The sequence below is a fragment of the Coturnix japonica genome, chromosome 8 (genome assembly GCF_054131305.1).
Source record: "Coturnix japonica strain WE chromosome 8, WE-NBRP24, whole genome shotgun sequence".
In the NCBI taxonomy this organism is placed as follows: domain Eukaryota; kingdom Metazoa; phylum Chordata; class Aves; order Galliformes; family Phasianidae; genus Coturnix; species Coturnix japonica.
The window spans coordinates 26473529-26485828 of NC_140670.1; the positions used below are offsets into that span (position 1 = coordinate 26473529).

General features: G+C 46.1%; 1 protein-coding gene across 7 annotated transcripts in view; it reads right to left on the bottom strand.

Moving 5' to 3' along the window:
- AFAP1L2 (actin filament associated protein 1 like 2) overlaps positions 1-12300 on the bottom strand; it is a 54144-nt gene that overhangs the window by 33721 nt on the left and 8123 nt on the right. The gene's annotated exons all lie outside the window — the stretch shown is intronic.

A 12300-nucleotide genomic window follows, 5' to 3' on the forward strand; every position in this document is an offset into this window, starting at 1 on the left:
ACTTGAAAAGTTGGCTCTGGGAGGTATCAACCTGACTTTACCACAAGCAGCCACCTGAGCATCGGGGCCATGAATCAAGGCAAGTGGACATGTCACCAAGCTCACCCCTACTGCCCTTGGTACCAGTGGTGAGCACATGTCGCTGAGTGTGACAAAGACTGTAAGAAACACGACATTTGCTGTGGACAGTTTCCCTAAGGCAGGTGCAGAGAGCATTGCTCTGACAGAGAAGGGTGCTGGCACGTCACATAGCAAGAATGCAGTTTCAGATCAACACCTCAAAGGTGTTCAGAGAAATCTGATCACTTCCTTTCCCAGCAACAGGATGCAGTCTGGATGGGTGACACCTCATCCCACAGCTCTGACTGGGTTGCCTATAGTATTTCCTCCTTTGTCAAGCATGACAGCACACACTGTAGCTAATGCAACAGTAACATCAGGTACCTGACTCAGATCAAACCCAAACAATCTCTTAGCCAGTGGGAAAGAGATCCAGCATTAAAAGCTGTGAAACCACAGCAACTCACAGGTTTTTAAATACATGATCACCAACATCTGGGACTGAAGGGAATTAAAGTAAATTTGGTTCCCTATGAAACAGGTGTTCTTGAGCCCCACTGAAGTCTACCAATATAGATTTGTTTTAAAGCACAGACAAGAAGGACACCTTCTTGGATTCTAGTTCTATTCTATGCAGAAACAAACAAGAACTGCAGGAATCTCCTAATTGATGTCACAGAGATCCAGTTGTCCAGCTCTGGGAATTCCAAAATACCACAGGAAAGAAAAACATCAAGATGAAACCGAAAGAAAAGTAAGCTACATTTCATTGGCATGGGAAACCACAAACCACTCTACATTCAATAGGAAGCCCAAACATGGGGATTTTCTGTGTTTATGAGAAAAGAAAGAATCCTCCAACTTTAAACAGCCAATAACTCCACTGGGCTGCTGGTGCTCTCCTCTGGGATAGGAGAGACCCAGGATCAAGACTGAGCTTCAGCTGGTCAGCACTGCAGACAAGTCTTCTGCACCCCAAACACCAATTCTTCTGGAGCAGCTGTCTTATATTTTATTCCATGTCAGTTGTCCCCCTACATATGTACTACTGTTCTTCAGGGTAGGAGCTTGTCAGAGGGAGTGATCTGAGAGGCTCAGGTCTGTGGACATGGGTTTCCCAGGCAGTGCCATTGCTATGAATGCTGTTTATGACAAGAAATCCCACCCATACCCTGAGGAGCTTTCACAAAAACAAACAAACAACTTTTGTGTATCCTCACTGAGGAAAAACAACCTAAAAACAGCAACACAGCAAAGTCCTGACAGATCAGAAATGACAAGAAAGAAGAAGAAAAAACTCCATCAGGAAAGCCTTCTATGTTATCAGCATAGGAACAGCCCAAGCTTAAAGCAGCTAAAATTCAACAGTGAATCTGGTCCTTTCTGTTCTCTATGTCCTAACTTATTTGTTTTCCTTCCCTTCTCCCATTGCCCCAGCAAGCACTCAGGGTGAGACTCGGCACTTTCTGTTTAGAGCTTGTCCTGTGCAGCCATTTGGTCAGGAAACAGTTGCTGAGCCCTCAGTCAGCACTCCAAGAGGGCTTTGACTGACGTGGCAGACTTCAACCTCCCTCCATACAGCCCAATGCTCTTCCACATGTTCCCAGTTTAATGGTGAAGTAAGCTTGCAGGAGAGAGCCACAAGACAGAAAACTGGCACAGAAAAGCAAACAGCTCCAAAAGCAAGAGTCATTAAGCAACCCTGAACTTCTGTTTGAAAATATTTAGACGGGACGTCTTGCTGATTTGACACATCTGGTTTCCAGAAGGACTTGGGTCAAAGCTATGGTGAGCAAACCTTTTCATAATGCCCAGGCAAAATGGGTAATGGGAGCCTGAGACATGCTGCCAAACCTCCCAGCAACAGGGGCACTTCGGCCTGCTCCAGCTGTTGAGGAGCTGCAGCCCAAGTGGCTGTCCCACTGGGCCTCTACATATGAATGTAACCTGCAGCAGAGCCTGTACCACCTACAACAACAGATGGATGATCTACAGGTTCTGTGAAATTCATGTATTCCCCTTAATCCATGATTAAGAAATGCATCTTCTCAGTACAAACCTTTATAGAACGCTGCAGTGTTGTGACTGGCCTCTTTATGGCCCTGACTTACCATAAGGGTGTTGAGTCCGTGGTTACCTCCATCCCTCGACAGCACACACAGCTCACTCTGCATCAAGACTGACAGATCTGAGCCTGTGCCCAGGCTGGGAGGATGTCTCAATGGGAAAGCAGGCAGAAAGCTTGCCAGTGCTTTCCCAACTGCAGGAGGTTCCAGGTCCCAAAACATCCCAACCAACTAGCAGAAACAAGAGGGGCACCTCAGATGTATGCGGTGCTCATTCCTAAAACACCTCTCCTTCTAGGAGAGGCAGGAAACAGGCCTGGTATTTTAAATAGCACAGGAATACTTGTTTCTTTCCCTAGCTACATTACATCAAGCCAGAGAGAACCGGTCAGGCAAAAAGACAAAAAACAGAATAAGGCAGCTGATAGCCCTCCCTACACACTTCCACTCAGACAGGTACTTCTTCTCCACAAAGGATCAATGAGCCACAATACATTTTGTCTCCTGCTTACCTAATTAAAAATAGATCCTAAACCACAACAAGCTTCCATGTCCTCACTACTACCAAAGTAGCATCAACAAAGGCGAGAAGGCAAATGCAGAGCATACACAGGGGACCTGGAAACACCCAGATGCTCCCAATATAGCTGCTGCCTGGAATGTCACAGCTGGAGCACCCCTGGGAGCTCGCTACCCACACAGCAGAGGTCAGCAGGTGCATTCCTCCTCTAAAAATACTATGAGAAAGAATGGCAGAGCAGCAGGCCCAGCTCAGCCCCTTGCAGGAGCCGCCAGCCCTCCTTCAACTATACACCATCATTTGGAGTGGAAGAGCCTTTGGGTAAAAGGGCTGTTTCTCATGGTGTCCCCTGAAAGCTGCTCAGTCCGGTGTTTGCTCTGCAGCAGCACTCATCTGAGAGCATTAAAAATAAAAGACCTGCAAACAGCACAAAAAAAACAACAGCACTTAGCTCATCACCATAGGAACAGTTTTAGTGATGTGGCAGCCAGACAGCCAGGTCCTGGAGGCTAGTGTCCTCCTGGTAACCTTGGGAAAATCATTGGCTCTTAATTACAAATCTGGGGAAGATTGAATATTAGTGTTTGCACTGCCACGTTACATCTTGGCTCTGTCTGAGGCTTCCTTTGGCTCCCAAGGTGCTGGAAGACAAACATGTATTTTCTTTTCATTTCAGAATAGCTGAAAGCCACAGCCTGAACAACAGCAAGAACTGTATGCAATTAGGAGTACATGAATAAAACAGCTCTGAACAAACAGAAAGCCCCTGGCCTCAAACCCCCGGCCCAAACCCTGAGGATGCAGTAGCAGTGGGGTGGCTGGGTCCAGCAGGCCACTCCAGCAGCAGCCTAGAGTGCAGTGTTTGGGTATGTGATTTTGGGTCTCAGCTCCCCTTGATCAAGCAGCCTGTAGTGGAACCCGATCACCAGGCTAACAGTACTGTCTGAGTTGCATGTCCCACAGGTCAAGCTCGTGGCATGTGAAGGAGCCCTTTCCTTTATTCACTTCCCATTTCCTGCCTATTTGTTTCAGCAGCGAACTCCCTTTTCTCATAGTGTGGGTGGGATCTGCAGAAAGGAAGGGAGCAATCCCTCTCTGCATGGCTCCCTCTCCACAGCGGGTCCACAGCCCCTTCCCTTGCCCCTTCCAGGAAGGAAGAAGCTTGCAAACACAGCTAATCTGCAGAAAAGCAGTTTTTCATAGAAAGCATGGAAAGAGGTAACACTGACTGCAAGAAAGGCTGGGCATGCAGCTTCCACCAAAGATCAATACCTCAGCACAGGGAGAATTGTCCCCCATGGGTAAATGGCATCCCCAGGCAGCATTGCTCATCAAGAGATCAGCTGCCAGAGTCCTCAGAGAAAAGGGAAACACAGGAGAATAACCTAAAGCTCACTGCTTTGGTTTTGTTTTTCCAGGAAGAAAAGGGGCTGGGAGGGAGAGTGGGGATGCTGCAAAACAATCTGAAAACAAAATGAAACAAAAGGCAAACTAACAACCTTGACTTCTGAGTTGATTCCAGCAGTTCAGAAACCTCCTGCAGCACCGAGGCTTGCAGCCCCAGCACTCCCTGTGTGACCCCCAGCAGAGCTACCTGGCTGCAGAGAACACGAGGGGAATCATGAGCAGCCCTCTCATCTCGGTTGCTGCTGTGAGCAGGACAGATCTTCAAAGACCTTTCCTATCTGAGCCTTTTTCCATGCTTCCATCCCTGCCTTGAGCTCACACATCAGGATTTTCGAGCAAAATGCAAGCAAACCTAACCCTGCAGTTTGATGCCTTGTCCGTGCTTTTCATGAACTGACCACTGATGAGTTCACGGCACAAAGCCAGAGGTGGCTGCAACCCAGCCCGAGGGCAGGTGAGGAGGAGGGAACCCACAATCTCTGGCCAAGACTCCCAGTGCGTTGGTCTCTCCTCCCAGCTCTGCCTGTCTGTTTTGTCAATACACACACAGCGCCAGATGACTCAGCCTGCTGCTTCCCCTCAGGACTCACAGCCGAGATACGGGCAGCAGTGCAGGAGAAGAAGGTGGAGGGAGCAGCTTTGCACCGTGTGAAAACAATGTCATTTGTTTTGCTGGACAGACTACCACCCTCTGACAGGGACACACAGCAAAGCCGGAGCTGCACGGCACCCGCTGTGAGCAGCTGTAGGGCCGAGCACCTTGCAAGGTATGTCCTTCCCAAAGTCACACAGATACACAGGGCCCTGCCCAAACAAATCCTCCAGCAGCTTTCCGCCAACACAGCTGTGGGTGTCAAAGGCACTGACTCAATATGCTGTAATTTTAAACCAAACTCATCTCTTCAGCTGAAAAAGAAGGAAAAAAAAAGGCTTGGTTACCCTCATGACTTATTCCCTCTACCTCTCCTCCTGAAAAACCAGAGATTATGGGGCCTTTGGCTAAGAACTGCTTTCTGAAGGGATGGAAACCTTGACAGTGGTCACACTTAAGGAGTAACAGATGTACATTTCCACTAGAAATCCCTTCTGCCCAGCTGAAATCTAGAACGTGTGGGAGACCCAGTGAGCCAGATCCTCTGATGAGGAACATCCCAGTGACACTTCCAAAGCTCTGAAAACAGAAGGCAGCCAAGGAGCATCATTGTGGTGAGCATCATGCTTGGCTGGGCTGGAGACAGCAACGTGGCTCTGCCCACATCAACCACTGCTGGCCAGGGGTGGGAGCACACCTTTTGCTCCTAGCAAAGGAACAGGGCTTATGAGTGCATGGGAAGCAGTTCTACATTCCAGATGGTGCACTGCCTCTTGTCCTTTCACTAGAAAAGTCTGTTTGTCTTCTTTAATCCCCCCATCAGGTATTTATACAAAGTGGTAAGAACCCTTCACCAGGCTGAACAGTCCTGTGCCAAATGCTCCAGTCCCTTCATCATCTGAACCAGCTCCTATACACAAACCACTTTGTTGTAACGGGAAGCCCAGCACTAGATTCAGTATTACCGGTGACTCACCAGGACTTAATAAAGGGGAATAACCACCTTCCACAATCAGTTGCTGTATCAAACACTCCTTTCAGTCTTTTGTTACCTGTGAAACTGCTGAGGATATACTCTTTTACATCAGCCAGCTCACTAATGAAGAGCATTACCCCTAGTATTGAGCCCTGTAGCATAACATTAGCAACTGGCCTCCAGCTGGACTTCCTACCACCAAGCAGTGATGGGATACAGTGGCCAAAGCCTTAGTAAAGTCAAGATCAACAAAGTCCCTCTCCTCCCCACAGCTACCAAGCCAATCAACAGCATTTTACACACATCAAGAGTGTAAGATGATAGGCTGTACAACATAAAGCAAGCATTTTTCCAAGCTGTCTACTCAGCAACTAAACATAAGTAGTAAGGTATGCTTGTTATTTTTAAAGCTTAGAGAGAGTAGTACTGCATATCAGCAGGTTGTTTGTGTTGTGGACTTAAACATGGAGTTAAGACTGCTCATATATCACCAGACAGACAGATATTTGTATCCTCACCTGTATTTCCACGTGCTACCTTAAACCAAACTTACAGACACAATAGCTTGATACTATGTGGGTTCATTTTAATCAGCACTCACCTGCATTCAGCTTACAACTGAAACACTGGCACTCTACCAAATTGCATCACACCCCTCGAGCAGCATCTGAATGCCTCCCACCAGTGCATCACATATTTTCCTGTCTTGGCTTTGCTTTTCACAGGGTTAGAAGAACATCTTGTACAGAAATTTTGTATAGCGTATACAAAACAAAACAAAAAACCCATACAAATAGATGGAAGCTGCTTTGTAAAACTCTTGAGTCAGATCCAAAGAAGCCCTGGTCTTTTACAGCCTGAACTTCATCCCAACAGAACAATTCACTACACACTGACAAAATCTTGATTTGAGCTTCATTGAGTGGATAGGTTTGCCACAAAGGGACTGGACTGTTTCAAGTCTGCTAGCCCGTAGGGAAGAAGTCTATCTAGGGATTCATGAAAAAGCCACACACAGGCAGCTCCTAGCCAGACAGAATGCACACTAAGAACTCTCATGAAACAGCTAAGTACAGCTCAAATCTTCAACTATTCCCTGCAGGCAAGGATCCTCCCCACACACCCTAAAGGCAGCTGATTTGTGATATGAGTATCATGGATTTATTCCCAGTGCAGTATCTGGGTCATAACCATCCCAGAGCTCACGTTTCTTAAGGCTTATGGGTACAGGTGGAGAATGGGATGACACCTGCTTAAAACAGATGCATGTGCTGGATGCCACTACATCCTGAAGTCTTCAGCTCCTGGAGGAGAAACGCTGTTTCTATCTAGCATTATTAATCTGAAGAATCCCAGAAATGCTCCAGGGGGATGAGTCTTCAGGCAGTGCCTAGTCCAGCTGCATGCTTAGAGCAGCAGTCACACTTAATTCAGACTGGGTTCCTTGGGGCTTTCTCCAGTGATCAGATCCAGTGAAAACCTTGAAGGATGGAAACTGAACTACCTCCATGCAACTTTGTCCACAGCTTGACTCTCTTCATTGTCAAGGGTTTTTCTCATATCAAGTCTGAGCCTTTCCTGTTCTGTTTGTCTGCTGTCTCTTACTCTCCCTCCACAAAACAAACTCTCCCTCCCAATAACCTTCCACGCATATTGGCTGCCCCCAAAAGACTGGTGTAATCTGCAGATTTGTTGAGATGCATGCTTCTATTCTGCCAGGTCACTGATAGAGATAGACCCCAGGGCAGACTCCCGGGAAACTCCTCTAGTAACTAACTGGTCTTCAGGCAAAAAACAAACCACAAACCTTTTCTCCTTGAACTCCAAAATCCAACCAGTTATCAACTGACCTACAGCCCTCCCATCCATAGCCCAGCCACTCATTCAGTAGCATCCCAGCCCAGACACACATTTGTGCTAGATAAAGCTGTTTCTGTGGCTAAGCATCAACACTGCATTCAAATGCAGAAAACATAGCGCATTTGCTCCAGAAAAGTCTTTTTGACCTAACTATTCCATCTACCTCTGCTTGTTTGATCCAGACTGTTATGACTGATGAGACTTTCCTCAACATAGTCAGAATTTCATCCTCGAATTGAAATAATACCAATTGTGTATAGAAGTATTCAAAAATCAAATATAAGCACTGGAGGGTTTAAGTCAAATATCGTATTTCAAACACAGACTTGAACAGCATGAGGCCCTTGGATGGCTTGGACAGCTCCAGCCAGCAGGCAGAGCTTAAGAGGTGCTGTGGGAACAGGAACAGAAAATTCACCAAAATGAGTTTATTTGTGGGCAAAGTCAGAGCAAATCCATTTTGATTTATTTCTGCTTTGAAAGAGACATTCAACAGCTTCCCAGTATTAATATATTTTCAAACTCAAGTCCAGAAAGGGTTTAGAGCTACTTATGCCCAGTTACTGTACATTTCCACAACAGCGTGAGCCTTGGCAGGCTACTCAACCAGCTGGTGAGCCTCAAATCCGCCAGAATGTGAGGAATCAAATATTTTTCCTCCCAAAATTCTGAGCAGCTGTTTCTCAGGAAAGACACTGGCCAACTTTCAACAGATCTGCTGGACAGGAAGTAGATGCAATCACTTTAACTTTGCTCACAAAGCCAAGGGTGTCTTCACCTCTCTAGCACCATTTTAAGAGTGATTCTTTTACAGCACAGAAAATGTTTCCTAACTTGAACTAAAGAGGCTTAATAAGTATGCAGAAGAAATATTTAAGGAACTGAAAATAAGGCTGTATGCTCTCTGTCATACCTCCCTCCATATCTTTTCCTATCTCCTACCCATATAGGTTATTTCAATGACCAAGAAGCTTTCTATTTGAAGGATACAAAAAGCTAATGAGACCCCTGTGCTTCTCTTTCCTCTTTCTTTTCCCTGCCATTGGCTACAGTTTCAGTCCTCCCTTGCACTAGCAATGGTATTCATCACACTCTCCACTGAGCCATGTCAACTTTAATTCAGTGGAAGGTATATGCAGCAACAACAAAGTGGTTTCTGGTGGAATTCGCTCAGAGGGTGGGCTGCCTATCAGAGCAGGCATAAACCAAGCAGCAGAAGTGCCTGGCCAGGGTGAGGGCTCCCCTTCCCCATGGGTGTGAGGTGCTGAGCAGCTCAGGCTCCCTCCCATGATGACATCCTTAGAGACCTCCCACTCACTTCGCCCACTCCCTTCATGCTCTCACTGAACTGAAAACAGGCAAAGGTCAGGTTATCCCATCCCTTTCTCTGCTATTGGTCTCTTTCCACCTCTGGCATCTCTGCTAATTCGAAACCACCCACACATTCACTTCACATGATAGCTCCAGCCACTAACATCTAACAGCTGACTTTTCTCCCTAACTTGTTGATTCAGACATGTTTTTTTATGCAGTAACCACTCCAGGATTTCAAGCCTATTTCATATATCCCATTGCTTCCCACCAGAAGATCTCTTTCAGTTAGGAACCTTCCTGCTGCTCTGTATTCCCTACCACAGGATCTGTCTCACAGGACTACAGCCATGCCATAAGGCTAGCAGGTCTTTGGGCAGCCTTGTGACTTGATCTTGAACCAAAACGATCCTACAATCACTGTAACACTGCTCAAGTCTCCATGTCTCCATGCTCTGGGCACAGGGGAACCTCTTGGTACCAGGTACAGCTCCTTCCACTTCTCAAGTGAGGGTTCAGGAAGGAAATTCCTACTTAGGTGGGGATTTTCCAAGGCTGCTGGGTTACCACAGCCATACCTAAAGGGGTGATCAGGAACTCCGTTGTGCCAAAAGCTTAATTAAGAAAAATAAAAAATAAAAAAAAAATAGAAAGAAGTTCTGCTCTAAACAACCAGTATAAGGTAGGTGTTCATAGCAGGGTTTTACTGCCAGCCATCTTCTACAGAGCTTCTAGATCCAGACAACAAGTCAGTTTCAAGTTAGAAGAAACTCTACTTCTGCTGGATTTGGATCAGAACCCTCCTAGGTAAAAAAATAAAATACAGTTAATGGAAATGTGGCGTGCATGGAGCTTTCACTCCTATTAGCAGGTCTGTCCGAGAGGACAATTTTCCATGCATGCATTAAGCCAGTCCAATACTGACATCAGCTCATTCCCATTGATCCTGATTACATAATAGTGACTTAATTCTCCATAGAATTGAATTTTCCATATGTTTGGATCCTTTACTGTTGCTACATGATTTCCTTGTTCCCTTCTGCATTTATTATTTATTATCCCTTTGTCCTATCACTTAAACATTACAGCCTTCACTGAAAGCAGAAATTTCTTACAGGTTTACTTTGACTTTCTGATACAATGTTTATCCTACCAATCTTCCTCCAACTAGAAGACATGTCAGTGATGATAATACTGCCGTACTGGGCTCAGCCATAGCTTTGAGGATTGTCACCAGTTCTGGACTGAAGTTACATTTTGTTATGACCTACTTAAGAGTAGTTAAGAACAGTTATGGCATCCAGATACTTTACTACTATTTACAATTCACAAACATCAGGTTTACAAGATCTGGAGGCTGTCCAAAGAAATCTCAACAGATTGCAAAGTTTATCCCAGTATAGCTGTGGATGAATATTTTTGCCATGTATTTCCACCCAAAAGACAGGACTGTTCTCATCAAGGGTTACAAGCCACATGATAACACTGCAGGAGGACAGCAGATTGCTTTTGAGCTCAGTTTGGCTGTGACACTTGTGGGAGCTGGGGAAGTTCTGATTCAGTTACAGCATGCAGTGTGGGTACCTGCATCCTCAGCACATACCCTGGTTCAGACATCATCTTCCAGCTCTCACGTCACAGCAGTGGCTGTTCTTTGGCATCATGGAAAAAAGTGTTTTTGTTTCTCTCTTTTTTTTTTTTTTTTTTTTTTTTTTTCTCCATGCCAAGGAAGGAAATTATCTTACTGTTCCATTATACACACCCAGGACTAATAATTCACATCACATTCCCAGGAATAATGAGACCTCCCAGATCATGGAGTGATCCCTGAATGATCTGAGGGAAGGCACATCACTTGGAATATTGAACTTTTAAATGGGGAAAACACCAGATGATACATACTTTCTGGAATATGGTGTAAACTGAATGATTTTAGGGACTTTTTTCATTGTTTAACTCCTTTATAGCTTGAGTCACCTCATCAAACAACTGTCTCATAACAAAGCCTGTTACTATCAGGGAAGGCTAGAATGAAGGTTAAAGCAGTCCCTGCTGCCAGGTGATCACAGAGGACCTGAACACCCTGAGCATCCCAAAGGAGCACACCTGATGGAGCATCACTACACAATGGGCTGATCCCCCTGCCCAGCACACTGCTCTCCTTGCTCTCCAGCCTGCCAGTGAGCAAAAGTTGCCTAGACAGAAGCTAGCTAGCAGCTGCCTGCCAGTAGGGTGGAAAGGAGAGCAAATGTCAAAGGCAAAGCAGGCAAGGAGGTGGAATCGAAGGGCTGGGCCATCCTTCTCAGCAGGAATAACTGGCTGGACAGCAGGAGGTTTCAAAAGGTTACTGTGCCAAAGAAGTCTCTATCACCTACCACACGCAGCCACTGAAACCAACAAATAAATGTTCTCTAAGGATCCCCCTCTGCTAGATACCCATGTATTCTTAACTTGCAGTGTACAACAGCAGCACAAAATGTACTCTGAGCGCAGAGTACAGCTGAAGAAATACTGAGCACCAGTGACACTTTTGCACCAGGACTTGCCAAAAGTTTGCTGCCTCACACCACACGTTTCACCATATCCCCCTGCTCATGGCCATGCAGCACACTGACCCAGCCACCCAGCCCCATGCATGCCTGTGCATCACAGCCTGCACTGTGACCCAGCCCAGGTCCAGCTGTGTTTGCTCGGGCAGCTGCAGTGCCACAAAAAACAGCTGCATGGATCTGGGCCGGACACCTGGCTCCAAATAAAAGCAGTTCAGTAGCAAGAACTGGCCATCTCTGCTCCACACAACTGGAGCTGACCCTGTGACTGAGTCAGGCATCACCGCACCTGCCTTCTCCTCCACAGAGCGGTGTCAAAGGACTTGCATCAAATCAGGGTGGCAAGGCAGCAAACGTCCATTACAAAGTCTGACTCAGGGCCAAGAGACCCAGATTTTCATCCTGGCCCCACCTCTGGCCTGAGCTGTAGTGCAGGAAGTCTCTCCCCTTCCTGGTTTGTCCACGTTGTTCACTGCTCCCATCGCTGTAGGAGTGATCTTCCCCCACCCCAACCCTCTCTGACTTCAGGAAAGCTCTTGGCAACCAACATCACAAATGTTTTGGGTTTTTTTCTTTTGTTTCAAAAAAAAAAACCCACAACTTCCATGCTTCATTTCAGACATGGTTTTCATTTTCACATAACATACACTGTGACTGACACGTCAAAGCCCAGATCTCGGGGCTTTATTTCTGAATTCACTATAAAGAATTGCTCCCTGCTACTGACTGAGTCATCTCTTCTAGATCAAAGCTGCTCCTGCTCAAACTGAAAGAGAACAGTTTGGCATTTGACTCTTTCATCTAGAAGCCAGCTCCATGCTAGGCAGCAGCTCCCTTTGCATATTAAAAAGGGAATATTTTACTTCCTTCTTCATTCTTTTGGGAATAACGCAGACAAAAAGTGAATGCATGAACAAGGGAAGGAGATCTTACGGGCAAGCACTGAAAGGAAATTTGAA